This window comes from Apodemus sylvaticus, chromosome 17, assembly GCF_947179515.1.
Source record: "Apodemus sylvaticus chromosome 17, mApoSyl1.1, whole genome shotgun sequence".
NCBI lineage: Eukaryota > Metazoa > Chordata > Mammalia > Rodentia > Muridae > Apodemus > Apodemus sylvaticus.
This window is the reverse complement of record NC_067488.1, coordinates 32,616,743-32,630,540: the sequence shown is the minus strand read 5'-3', so window position 1 is coordinate 32,630,540 and position 13,798 is coordinate 32,616,743. Positions and strand designations below refer to the sequence as shown.

The following is a 13,798-nucleotide window of genomic DNA, read 5'->3' as shown; positions in this document are numbered from 1 at the left end:
ATTATTAATTACCTTCAAATTTTGTGTTGTCTTACATAATGTCTTACATTGTTTTTAAACATGTCATACATTGTTTTTAAAAATAAAATAGTCGACTTCATTTACATCATTCATTTAAATCTAAGTGTTCATGAATTTAAATACTTGGAATTGTCAAACAGTCTAGTTATGTCAGAGCTGGTTGTGAGTTGCTACTGGGAAATGTAGGTACCTCAAAATCAAGGATTAAAGCATTTTGCTAATCATTTTCTTGATAATTGGGACTTCCATATTAAAATGTCGATGTAGTTAATTTTTTCCTTTGTGTTTATAGAGCATGTAGAAACAAATACACATAACCTGGGGTTGGCATCCTTTGAAGTAGATGTGTCTGTTCCACTATGGTATAAGTGGTGTTGGCAACTGGCCAATGTTGTCTTTGGTATGTAGTATGGACTCTTAGGGGTCTGTTAGCATGCTAGGTATGTATTTATTAAGAATTGTAGTGACTGACCAGCCTCTGCCTTTGGTTTTTTTTTTTAAATAAGGGGAAAAAAAGCTTTAAAATATTAAAGAATTATATTTCACTTCATTACTCCTTTTTCTTTTTTTTTTTTTTCTTTTTTTTTCTTTTTGGTTTCTTCAAAACAGGGTTTCTCTGTGTAGCCCTGGCTGTCCTGGAACTCACTCTGTAGACTAGGCTGGCCTCGAACTCAGACATCCACCTGCCTCTGACTCCCAGAGTGCTGGGATTACAGGCGTGCGCCCCACCGCCCAGCTCACTTCATTACTCTTTAAAAAGCAGTTTCGTTGAAGTATACTTTGTACATGAACTATTTGTATTTGAGTTTTAATAGCTTTTTTTTTTTAATATTCTGGACCCAAACCCTTTATCAGTTACATTAAGAAGTATTACTTAAGAAGTATTTTCTCTCTGTTTGTAGCTTTTTAATATTTTTTAATGATATCTTTTGAGGTATTTGGTAGTTAGAATGAGAATGGCCTCTGTGGGCTCATAGGTTTGAATTCATGGTTTCCAGTTGGCAGAACAGTTTCAGAAGGATTAGGAGGCTTGAGGTTTCAAAAGATTCTTTCCAGTGTGTCACTACCTCTTAGTTGTAGATCCAGATGTGAGCTCTCAGCTGTTCATGCTGCCATGCCTTTTGTTTTTAAACCATTGTGGCCTCTTGACAGTGAAACCATGAACTAAATTAAATGCTTTCTTTTATAAGTTGCGTTGGTCTTCGTGTTTTGTCAGAGCAACAGAAATGGTGGTGTTTATACAATTAATAGTCAGTGGGGAGGGAGAGACATTTTTCTTAGTGTAGACACTGATAAGGTGCCATTAGATCACCAAAGTCAAAACATAAATTGAAGCAGGGTCACTGTTTAGGATGAGGAAAGGACCAGAGAGTACAGGGAGGAGGACAAAGGCTAGCAGAGGTGAACGTGATTGAAGTATATGTGTACATGTAGGGAAATGGTCTAATGAAACCCACTTATGTAATTAACATATGCTAGTAAAACATTTTCACAAGAATCGTAAACATTACAAAATAAAAAAGATTGGTGCTTTTTGGCTCCATATGAGAGGTGGAAAAAGGAGGATCAGGAATTTGTGGCAAGCCTCAGTTATTTATCAAGTTCAAGGCATGACTGAGACTCTGGGTCTATAAAGCAAGCAGATACTTTTAGTGGCAGGTCGAAGAAATATATGCTTGGCAGCAGGCTCTACAATTCACTCCAATGTTTTCTTTGAAAAGTATCATGATTTTTAAGTTCTTTCTATTTGGGACAACTTAATAGTAAGTTTACTTACATAACTAGTACCTAACTTGATAGTAAGTTTCTAGTTAATCTTTTCACCTGTGGATATCCAGTTGCATCAGTATCTAGTTTATCAGTATCTCCATTTTGTGATAATCAGCTGGTTACAGATGAATGTGTTAATTTCTACACTTTGAAGTTTGTGTTCATTGAACTTTGTTTTTAACTAGTACCACATGACTACTACTTCTCTATGTTTAAGCTAGAGGTTGCTGTTGAATGTCTTCTATCACTCTCTACCTTACCTTTGAGAATCTTTCATTGTCCTGGAGCTTGTCAGACTGGCTGACCATCAGATTTTAGGGATCTAAATGCCTCTGTCTTTCTAGGGTTGGGATTATGGGCACAAAGCAAAGGTTAACTTTGTGTGTGGGTGTTAGGGCTCTGAACTCAGGTCCTCATGCTTAAATAGCAAGAGCCCTCTGAATGCCCTTTTCCTGAAGATAGTTTTTCCCACCGTATTTTAATAGTCAAATAACGATAGCCTTCTTCTCTTGTCTACCTTCTTTTTTCAGAACTGAGGATTGAATCTAGGATCCCACACTGCTAGCAACCACTCCACCTCTAAACTGTGTTCCTAGCTCCCTTTTGTTTTGTTTTTGGTTTTTCTTTTTATTTTGAAAGAGATGCCTAGACAGTTCTTGAACTCATGATCCTCCTGTTATAGGCCCATGAATAGCTGGGATTATAAACTTGGCCCCATTCCAGGCAATAACTTCCCTCTTGTCAAACTATGTGTGCGATCATGTTTATTAAAACAGTATAGAAAACTAAAACCACCATGTTGATGGTCACTGGGTGAACTTCTTCCCAATCATCTGTACAGGCAGACGAACTCATGGCATGTGAATACACACATTCTTCACATTCCACACAGGGCACATTTGCCCACATTTGTTCTTCCTGGGCTTTGACTTTTTCTTTTTTGTGAATACACTTATTGACTGCTTTAAAGAGAGCTGATAGTTTTTCTTAGACACATTTGTAATTCTTTGAGATATTTACTTATGAGATTACTGGGTGTGTCTTTTGTTGGTAGTGAAAGTAGAATTTACTTATTTTACTTTTGTGAAGGTGACTTTAAAAAAACAAATGTTCAAATGTGTATTATATGAATAACATCCTGTGTGAAGCTTGAACAAAACTAATCCCTGAGTCCAATTTCAAACATAGGTTTTTAAAAAATCTGCCTTTTTTGTTTTTGTTTTTTTGTTTTTTGTTTTAAGCATTTGGTGACAAGAAGTATAGATAGGACCAGAAAGTCCATAAATGTAGGGGGAGAGAGTTGTGTTTGTTATCATGAGAACAACTCCTTCAGCATGTTTAGTGTACAGTGTGAATAGAGGAATGGCAGCCTTTGCTGTTTTGCATTTTGTGAGTTAATCCCATAGTCCTGATACAGCCTAAAATAAGGTCAGAAACAGAGGGACTGTGGAGAGCCAGGGAAGATCATATCCTGCTATCATAAACTCCCCTGCTGTTGGAATTTTTCTTTCATAGTATTTAGTTCATGAATATGTGGTTTAAAAATCTTATTAGTGATGTAACCATTATAAAAGGCTGTAGAAACTGTACTTACTATTATAAAAGGAAATTAAATTTTGTAAATGGAAGCTTTTAGAGGTTTTGAGAACAGAAGAATGACAAGACTAGGTTAAAACTACTATAACATTGATTAGGTAGAAATTCTAATTTTGAAAATATATATTTAAATTAATTAGGAAGCTTGTGTAATAAAATTATGTGAAATATTTTTGTACTTATTTAATTTTTGTTGAGCTCAAACCCACCCAAACACTTAACCCACAATGGACAAGACTTCCACCACTGAGTTATATACCCAGCTTTGTATGTTGTTTTAAAGTTGAAACTAAGTTTTCCCATGACAAATTTGTACAAAGTGAAGTCTTAACTAGCTACTTTTGTAGGATTACCTTCCTCTCCTCCCCTCCCCCTCCCTTAGTTGGTTTAGTGGCAGCAGTGTTAAGCATGAGGCCAAGAGTTTAGCACACTTGTGATATCTTGGTGGCGAGCATTTGTAGCCCTAGTGCTGGTGAGGCAGAGACAGGCAGGTCTCAGGAGCTCATTGGCCGGCCAGCCTACCTGATTTAATGAATTCAAGATTCACTGAGAAATTCTATCTCAAGAAATAAAAGTATAGACATGTCAAGATGGCTCAGTGGCTAAAAGATCTTGGCCTCCAAATTCTGACCACCTGGATTCAGTTTCCAGAACCCAGATCCAGATAATAAAAAGAGAGAACTGACTCCCCAAGATGTCCTCTACCTACACACAGTCTCTGTGGAGTGAGTGCACACATGTGCAATAAATAAAGTATAGTAATATACAAAAAAGATACAAAAATGTGGTGAGGTATTGAGGGAGCTACCACATACATATGGTTATTAAAGGTTATAAAATCCATATAATTTTTAAAAAGAACCAGAAGTGGATTTTAGGACTTCTGATATCTGTCCTACTTGTTGATAGGAAATATATCCAGAATGTTGGAGAGTAGGAATACTTTCAAAGAAAAAAAGTAATTTCATTGATGTACATGAGAAAATAAATAAATTAAAGGTTTAAAAAAATGGACTGAGATGGAGAGACTTTCATTAATATCTTTTGGGCACATTGTAATTATGGAATAAAAGGAACAGTTTTATTATAGAGGGAATACTTTGTAGTGGTAGTGGTAGTAGTAATAGTAATAATAATAATAATAAACCAACACTGGCAGGCAGATCTTTAAGATCCAGGCCAGATTGGTCTGCATAGGAAGTTCCAGCCAGGGAACCATAGTGAAACCCTGTCTCAAAAGAAAACAGAAAAAATTTATCAGCTGTTATTAAATTGTTCTTCATTGTTAAAATATGTGTCTGTTTTCTCTGTTCCTGGGAAGTCTTAGACTTCTTTTTGATAGTTTAAAAAGTAATTGCTGTGTTGAGGCAGGTCCCCCCACAGTGTTCTGGTTATATAATTTTCAGATAGTTGCAGGTCATGAGGAGTAAGCTTGTTTGTTACAGTTCTCACTTAAAAATGCACCTTAGGTCTGTCTCTGCTCAGAGGTCTTTCTCTCTGATAATGCTTTCAGAGCTGTTGCTTATCTGTTTCCTATCAGCTTGGACCCAGATGCTTACCATAGGAGTGGGCAGCCACTCTAAAAATGGCTCTTAATGCTTATCTGAATAGTAGTTATTGATTATCACTAAGTTATATAACTTTCATTTTAACACGTTTCAGGTTTTAGTACAAAAAAAGATAAGTAAATAATCCCTTAGTCAACATTGGCAGTTATTTCCTAATTAGCTGTTGACTGTATGCAATTGCCTGTGGCCTTAAGCATACTTTGTCTGAAAAAAGATTAAGAGTAGTTTGTTAACTTAGAATAAATGGATAACTTCTAATATTGTATAAATATTGATGAATTGAGGATAAGAGAGATGCTCTGCTCTTCCAGAAGATCCAAGTTTCGTTTCTAGCACTCACATAGTAGCTTACAACTCTCACTAACTTTGGTTCCAGAAGATCCAGTGTCTTCTATTAGCTTCTCTCTGCAACAAGCACACAGTTGGTGCAAAAATGTATGTATAGGCAAAACACTTCTACATATACAATAAAATAATTTTTAAAAAATTAAAAAATTATGGATTGTTAATCATTGATCTTTTGTCCACTTATAGAATTATTACCACTTTCTGTATTTAGGATTTCCCTATTTACTATACATATTTTTGAGATATAGTCTCATTGTGTAGTAAGTACAATTGGCTTTGGACTGAATCATCCTGCCTCAGGCTCCTTCCAGTTAGTAATACAGGCTTACATTTGAATGTGTCTCCTATTTTAATTTATAAGTTCAGGCTTAAATAGTCAAAATAAGAACAAAAGGGCAAATAGAAGGCTCAAGCATATTTAGCAAATGAGATAGTTAAAGTTGGAGAAGTTGGAGGAGTTAGTGTGGTTTCGTGTTTTTTAGTTGTACTGAGAAACCTCCATTGTGTTTTTTAATTCTTTGTTGTCCTAGATTAGCAAAACCTGTTACTTAATGAATTAAGTTTCATTTTATCGTGCATCTTTTTGTTACAATCAAATGAATGGTGTTTAAAGTGCCTGTTTTAGGATGGAATATCTTTCTTTTCCAGCGTAGGGGATATGCCAATACAACATTTTTTTTAAAAAAAGTTATTTTACTAAATTTGAAACATGAAAATGTCTTTGGAAGTTGTTGGTGCTTGTGGTATTTTTTTAACACAAGGCAAACTCAGGAATCTTTCCTTCTCTAGCTTTCTCTGACACTCTTTAGATACGATTAAATTATTTCTCATGTGTCCCCAATACAGTTTAACCACAGAGCTCTAGCATGGCATCTGTTTACATGTCATTTCATAGACCATGAACATCTTGAGGGCAGGCTTTCTTTTACTCAGCAATTTTTGACTTTGCCTTGCATCTGGTGTATTAGGGGGCCCATATTTACTTGGTTGAATTTTAAGTACTCTGTGTTTTGGATTATGTGACAAGGCATTTTATTTTGTTGCTATTTTTATATATTTGCCTTTCTGAGTCCATTTTGTCTAATGACCAAGAATTCAAATCTGAGCCTATGGGGGCCATTCCTATTCAAACCACCAAATTAGTGTTGACAGATTATTATGAACTTATGTCTGTCTGTCTGTCTGTCTGTCTATATAAAATTTCAACAGTAACTCTTTTAGGGTAAAATTTTTTGGGGGTGGGTATTTTTGACCTGTGTGTTTTTTGAACCTGCTCCAGCATCAGCAAAAAGGTAAATGTTTAATCAGTATTGCTAATCATAGCACCAGTTCATTGAATTCTTTGTTTGGTTTTGTTTTTGCTAAATGCTAAAATGCATTTTTTACCAAATCTCATTAATCTTTGCATAGTGCTACAGGAAACCTATTAATTCCATTTCCCATATCAGAAAATCTATGTTTTAGAACTGTGTGACCCTGTGTTGCAGGTAGCAGTTGTCAGAACTAAAATTTAGGTTGCGTTAGGGCTAGAGCTTGGGTGTAGTGCTTGCCTGGCATTTTTGAGGCCTAAGTTTTAGCCCCATCACTGCAAAGAATTCAGACTGGGATCTAGCTGGTTTCAAAGTTTAAGTCAAATATTTTCCACCTTTATGTTGTTGCTGTTTAATATAAGTATATATTGAATAGGGTACAAAAAAAATGAAGATAAAAAGGTTCTTTCTGTCATTTGAGGCCTGTGGATTCCTGCTAGCAACAGGACTTCTGAAGGCAACTATGTCTAGAAGGCTGTGGTATAAAGCCAGTTTTGCTTGAAAAAGGAGTCTCTGAAGCTCAATGATACAGCTTTTCCCACCTAAACAAGAGCAATCCTGGAACCTGTAGTCTGGGCTCATGGAAGCAATGGCATCTTTTCTACTGCCATGGACACAATCCATGGGATGCTGCACCCTGCAAGGATTGAAATTAATAGAGAGTAAACCAACTAAAGTAGATTCATGCTCATTTAAAAAACATATTTAGATAATTTTTATAAACTTGTCTTCCTTCAATAATGTGACTGTTGTGCTTTGAATGTAAAATGTCTTCCATAGACTGACCACTGGTCCCAGGCTAGTAGTGTTCTTTGAAGAGATTATGGAACTTCAGGAGGTGGAACCAGACTGGCAGAGGTGGGTCACTGCAGGGTTGAGGTTTGAGGGTTATCAACTGAGGCTTGTCACCCAAGTTCTGGCTACTATGAGCACCAATGCCAAAGACAAGCCACTGTTGGCAACCATGCACTTCCTGCCATTGAGGGTTTCACCATTTAAAACAGTAACAGTGAAAACTTTCTGTCAGGTATTATGTCATGATGAGGAGTCAGTGTGTTCTCACTTAGTACTGGGTTTGCCTACTCAAAGAGCACTGACAAGAAAAATAACAGATGCAAGAATAACTGTATAGCCAGGTAGGAAGACTGCTTGGGAATTGCAGAGGTTTCAGTCCTCTAGTGGTTGGAGTCCAAGAGCAAGGCTTATTGAAAATGGGAGTAGCTTGAAGTTGAACTTTTAAGGGCAAAAATGTTTTAGAAGAAGGTGCTGCTTTCCATGAGGAGGAGACTAATGTCCAGACTTGAAGTAGCTTTGGCTGTTAGAGATGGTCATATCAGCCTCTAGAATGAGGTCTTCTGGGACCAGACATCCCTAACCTTCCTAATTCTGCAACCCCCCCAATACAGTTCCTCATGTTGTAGTATCCCCCACCATAAAATTATTTTTGTTTCTACTTTATAACTGTAATTTTGTTATTCTAATGCATTATAATGCAAATATTGGTGTTTTCTGATGGACCTCTGGAAGGGAGATACGATTCTCAAAGGGTTTGTAACCTACAGGTTGAGAACCGCTGTTCTAGACTGTAAATACTAGTGTATATTATAGTCCCTTTGATCTTCACAAGTGCAAATTCTTAGAACCAACTCATTGTTTGTAGCAAAACTAAGAATTGGTATTTTATGCAGATTTAGATGTATTTAGTCCCTGGATCACTTGTTTAATTAACAAACATTAAACAGCATATAAACACAGAATTTACTGAGCTTTTCCATCAGTAACCACTCCATGATACTGTCACTGCAGTCAAACTAATGCATTCTGTTAAAAATCGATCCTGTCTCTTCAAAGTCTATCTGCCCTGTCAAAGCTCCAAACAACCACTTTTATTGCTGTGATAAAATAATATAACCAAAAACAACTTGTAGAAGAAAGTTTTCTTTAGTTTGCAGCTTAAAAGGGATAGAGTTCATAATAGTCACAGCAGATGACTGGACTGGGAAGCTAGTGATCACATTTTGTTGGTATATCAGGAAAACAGGAAGTATAACTACAAGCTGGGGGAGTCTGTAATCAGGTAAAATACTTGAAAGCCTGAGTTTATAGCTGAGCATAACATTGTCAAAAGATGTGCCGTGTTTTTAGTTAATACAATGATATGGTTTGTATGGTGATAGTTTACAATCTCAGTTGGATGCTATTTGATACTGTCATATTTTGTAGTTGTTTGTGTGTGTCTATATTATGCCACATGAGTGCAGGTGCCTACAGAGGACAGAAGGGTGTTGGGTTCTCTGGAATTGTTCTTACAGGCAGCCTGATGTGGGTGCTTGGAACTAAACTCCCATCCTATGGAAGAGCTATGAAATGCTCTTAACCACGGAACTGTCTAATAGTGTCAGATATCTTAATTTTTTATTCAGTTAATGGTTGTAAAATGTCAAAACCAAAGATACTGTTTCTGCTTGTTTATTTTTGTGAGTATGCATGTTTAAAACTCCTTTTAAAAACTATGGTTCAGTTTGAAAATCATTTTTTTATTCTATCCTACCAAAAATTAGCAGGGGTTTTCGCATACTAGATACTAATCCTTCCTCAGGTATATGTATTGTATCTTATAGCTCAGTGATTTACTATTTGGTTTCTTTTAAAGTGCCATGTTAGACAGTTTTTCTTGTTTGTTTGTTTGTTTCTTTTGAGACAAAGTCTAACCTTGTATTGCTGGCTGCTTTAAACTCATAATCTTCTTGCCCTCGGCTCTAGCTGTGAACCACCATGTTAGTCTTAGAAGTTCTTGATAATTAGTTTGATCAAATTTGTTAGTGTTTTCACTGTTAGAGAGTGCTTTTTTGTAATATTTCTGTGAGCACCTTGCTTATGTTTACTTTGGGACCATAAAGAAGTATTCTGAATTTCATTCCAAAAGTTTGGATTTTCCTTTGGGATTAAATCCCACGGGAAAGTGTGTGAAAACTCACCTCAAAAAAAAAAAAAAAGAAGTCTTCTTTCTTCAGTGGTCTACATGTGTGAGCACATGTTTCCATCCTATTTTATATGTGCGTGTGTGCTTGTTCCTAGCATGTGTATTCTACTTTTCAATATCGTATTTTCTTTGTGTTGCTAGTTTGTCTTCATACCAGTACCTTGATGTCTACTCTAGATTATTTTATATCCTGAAATCTGTTTGGGCAAGCTGACACACTTGATTCCTTGGACATTTTGATTGCTCTTGAAATTTTTTTAATGTAAATTTCAGAATTTTAAGTGCAAAAAAACCCTTTTGCAATTTTGGTTAAAAATGTCTTTAGGCTGGGCAATGCAGCACACACCTAATTCTAGCATTCAGGGGGATGAGGCAGAGGCAAGCATGGATCTCTCTGATTTCAAGGCTGCCTAGAGAAACCCTGTCTCAAAAAAACAAAATCAACCTGTCAAACAAAAGTCTTTAGTATTTATGTGAATTTGGGAGAATCTATTAATATATGTCAATTGCTATCATGATAGCCACTCTTTTTGATTGTGGACATGGCCGCATTGTCTATGTCTTTTTCTATAATGTTTTATCTCTATGTAGATAATTGCTCAGCTTTTGTTATATTTATTCCTTGTTCCAATTTTAATGCAAATTTGTATGTGGAAAATATTCTTTCTTGTTTGTAGTTTGAGATAGGTATTCTAGTATCAGTAATATATTCATATCAAATGATTGAGATCTAAAGTAGTGTGGTTTTTGTTTTTTGTTTGTTTGTTTGTTTGTTTTACTCTATAAGTAGATCTGATAGTGGGAACCAAAGGTTTTAGTTTTTCTTTAAGGTGGGGGGGTGAGGTAGGGGAGTTCTGGAGAAATGGCTTAGCACATACTGCTTTTACAGTACTCTCATGCCTCCAGGAGAACCTGCAGAAACATGGTATATATAAGTACGCACACATAAATAAAAGCAAGTAATTTAATAGTTTCAACCTTTTCCTCTTTTCATACCAGTTGTGACCTAAAATGTTAATTAGGAACAGTGGACAGGCAGTTTTGTTTCACTTTGGGTCTTAAGGGGAAAGCTTTTTACTCTTTTTTTCTTCCCCTCTCCTCCCCCCATTAATTTATTTACTTTACATCATGATCACAGCCCCCTCTGCTCCCAGCCCACCCCAAATAGCCCCTTACCCCCAACCCTCTCCTTTTCTCCTCTGTGAAGGGGAAGACCTCCCTTGGATACCATCCCTCCCTGGCACATCAAGTCACTGCAAGACTAGGTACATCCTCTCCCACTGAGGTCAGAGAAGGCAACCCAGTCAGGGGAACAGGATCCACAGGCAGGCACCAGCATCAGAGTTCACCTCTGCTCCAGTTGTTGAAGACCAAGTTGGAGGGCTAGGTCCAGCCCATGTATGCTCCTAGGGTTGTTTTGTTTGTTTTTGTTTTTTAGAATTAGGCTTATTTTAGGCTTTTGGTTGAGTTAGATAACTTTATTGTTGCAAATTTTATTTTACTTAATATATTTTGTTCACAAAGTGATTATATTTCATTTGAAGTAATTTATACAGTTATTTTATTTTACTCTTTTTACTTTGTTAATTGGATAAAGATAGTTTGTAGATAGGCTGAACTCGCTTTGCATTCCTGAAATAAGCCGTGATCTTTTTTGACATGAATTAAAAACAAAAAAACCCTTTGAATTTAAAAATCAAATTAGCATTTGGAATTATTACAGAACAAATGCAGTTTTGCATGCTATACATATTTGAGTAGCTATTTGATTTGTTCCTAAATTGACCCTTAGGAAAATACTGTTTTCTTTGTATATGGAGTTGAAGTATTTTTACTTTGTCAATGCCTTGTATTACTTATTATGTCTTTAAATGTGAATCATGTGTATAGATTTTCATAAGAGCACTTGAACATATCAAGTTGATAAAATGAACTGCACTACTCTACCTGATCTAAATACTGAATTTCTCAAAATTTGAATTTACAGAGCTTCAAAGCTTAATGTGTGTTTTCTGAGAATGTATCTTAGATCTGCTTGTCCTGATTGAAGCACCGCCTCCAGAAAACATTGTATTAGTCTTTGGTTTATTGGTGTGTACTCTAAAACATTTCTGAGTTGAGATTATCAGAAAAGTCCCACTGTCAAGTATCCTTACACCTGTAATCCCAAAACCAAGGAGACATAGACAGAAGGGTCCCTGGGGCTTGTTCAGGTTGAAAATAAAATCTTAAATTTGTGAAGATTTTATAGATAATGGGATAACTTTTGGCAAATTTCATGAAGTCTTTATGTATTTGTGAAAGTCTTGTATGTAGCACTGTAAGATAAAACTGAAGATCAGTTTTTGAAAGAAACATTCATGACACCAAAAACACTGTAAAACTGGTGTTGAGTTGGGTTTTTAAAAAGGTGAAATTAGAAGAAAATAAGGTCATTACCAATAGCTTTGGCCATAGGGTCATGGGCATGATATTTTTTTTTTTTATTTCTAGTTTCATTATGTGTTTAGTATGTATTATTTTTCAATATAAAGGAAACTAAAATTGTAAAAAAATAAAAATAAAAGCTATACCCTTAAGCACAGAGTTATCTTTTCAACTGTATTAATTTATACCATCGTGTATACAAATAGGAAGTTTTTCAGGCTAATGAAAATTTTTATCTTATTTTTGTGTGCCTATGTTTGTCATAGGCATGTGTATGGAGGTCAAGAGGAAAGCTAGTGGGACTTGGTTCTCTTTTCACATGGATCCTAGAGATTAAACCCCAGGTAGCCAGAGTCTTTTATGCTACCATTTTTATTCCCCCTTATATTCCACATAGAGAAAATGTGTTCTTTGTCTAAGTCTAGGTTATTTTGCTTAACATTGCAAATTGATTTTCATGCAAATATCATATTTTTATTTTTCTCTATTCCACTCCAGTAGTAAATATATGTTCCTTTGCCCCTTCAGTCTTAACAGGGATGTTGTGTTTATTATCATTTATTTATTTTGATATAAGCCAGTTTATGGAGGATGCACAGGCCAGGGTTATAGGGTGTGGTGGGGTGTGGGAAGTAGTTTAAAATTAAATTTGCATTTCCCTGATGGCTAAGGATATTCAACACTTTAAAAACTTCAACACTTCCTAATTCTCAAAATAATTTTAGTTTGCATTTTCTGACAGCTAAGAACATTTAACATTTTTTTCAAACATGTATTAGTCATTTGTGTTTGAGTACTATACTAGTTCATTAGCCATTTATTGACAGAATTGGTTTCCCCAGCCCTCTTCTTTTTGAGACAAGATCTCCTGTAATCCAAGCTGGTCAAGAAGACAGCCTGGAGTTTGTGGTTATCCTGCCTACACCTTCTGAGAGTGCTGGGATTACAGATCTGCACCACCACACTGAGATTATGCAGTAGTGGGGATTAAACTCAGCCTTGCATGTGTGCCAGGTGTGCTGGCTAGTTTATGTCAACTCAACATCTAGGGTCATTGGAGAAGAGAGAGAACCTTAATTGCAAAAAAGCCTTCATAAAATTGGCCTATAGTCAAGCCTGAGGGGCATTTTCTTAAATTGTGATTGATAGGGGAGGGTCCAGCCCATTTTGGGTGGGGGCCACTCCTGGGTTATTAGCCCTGGGTTCTACAAGGAAGCATGCTGAGCCGGCATGAGGAGCAAGCCTGTGAACACCCTCCATGGCCTCTATCAGCTTTTGTCTCCAGCTTCTGTCTCCAGGTTCCTGCCTTGTTTGAGTTTCTGTCCTGACTTCCTCCATTGATGAACTACAAGTGTGGAAGCCAAGCTAAATAAACCCTTTCTTTCCCAACTTGCAATTGGTCATGGTATTTCATTGCAGTAATAGAAACCCTATGCCCACCCGCCCACTCCCATCTTCCTACCCTGGCATTCCCCTATACTGAGGCATAGGGGCATCGAACACTCTCAGGCCCAAGGGCCTCTCCTCCCACAGATGTCCAGCAAGGCCATCTTCTGCCCACATATGTGGCCAGCACCATAGATCCCTCCATGGGTATTCTTTGGTTGGTGGTCCAGTCCCTGGGAACTCCTGAAGGTCTGTTGACACTTGTTGCTCTTTCCATGGGACTGCAGATCCCCTCTGTTCCTTCAACAGCTTCTCCAACTCCTCTATTGGGGACCCCTGCACTCAGTCTAATGGTTGGCTGCGAGCATTTACCTCTGTATTTGTCAGGC

At 36.6% G+C, this 13,798-nt stretch overlaps 1 protein-coding gene across 7 annotated transcripts in view; it reads left to right on the top strand.

Annotated features, from left to right (window-relative positions):
- The window catches only part of Cyrib (CYFIP related Rac1 interactor B), a 95,559-nt gene that overhangs the window by 32,279 nt on the left and 49,482 nt on the right, over positions 1-13,798 (top strand). The window lies entirely within an intron of this gene.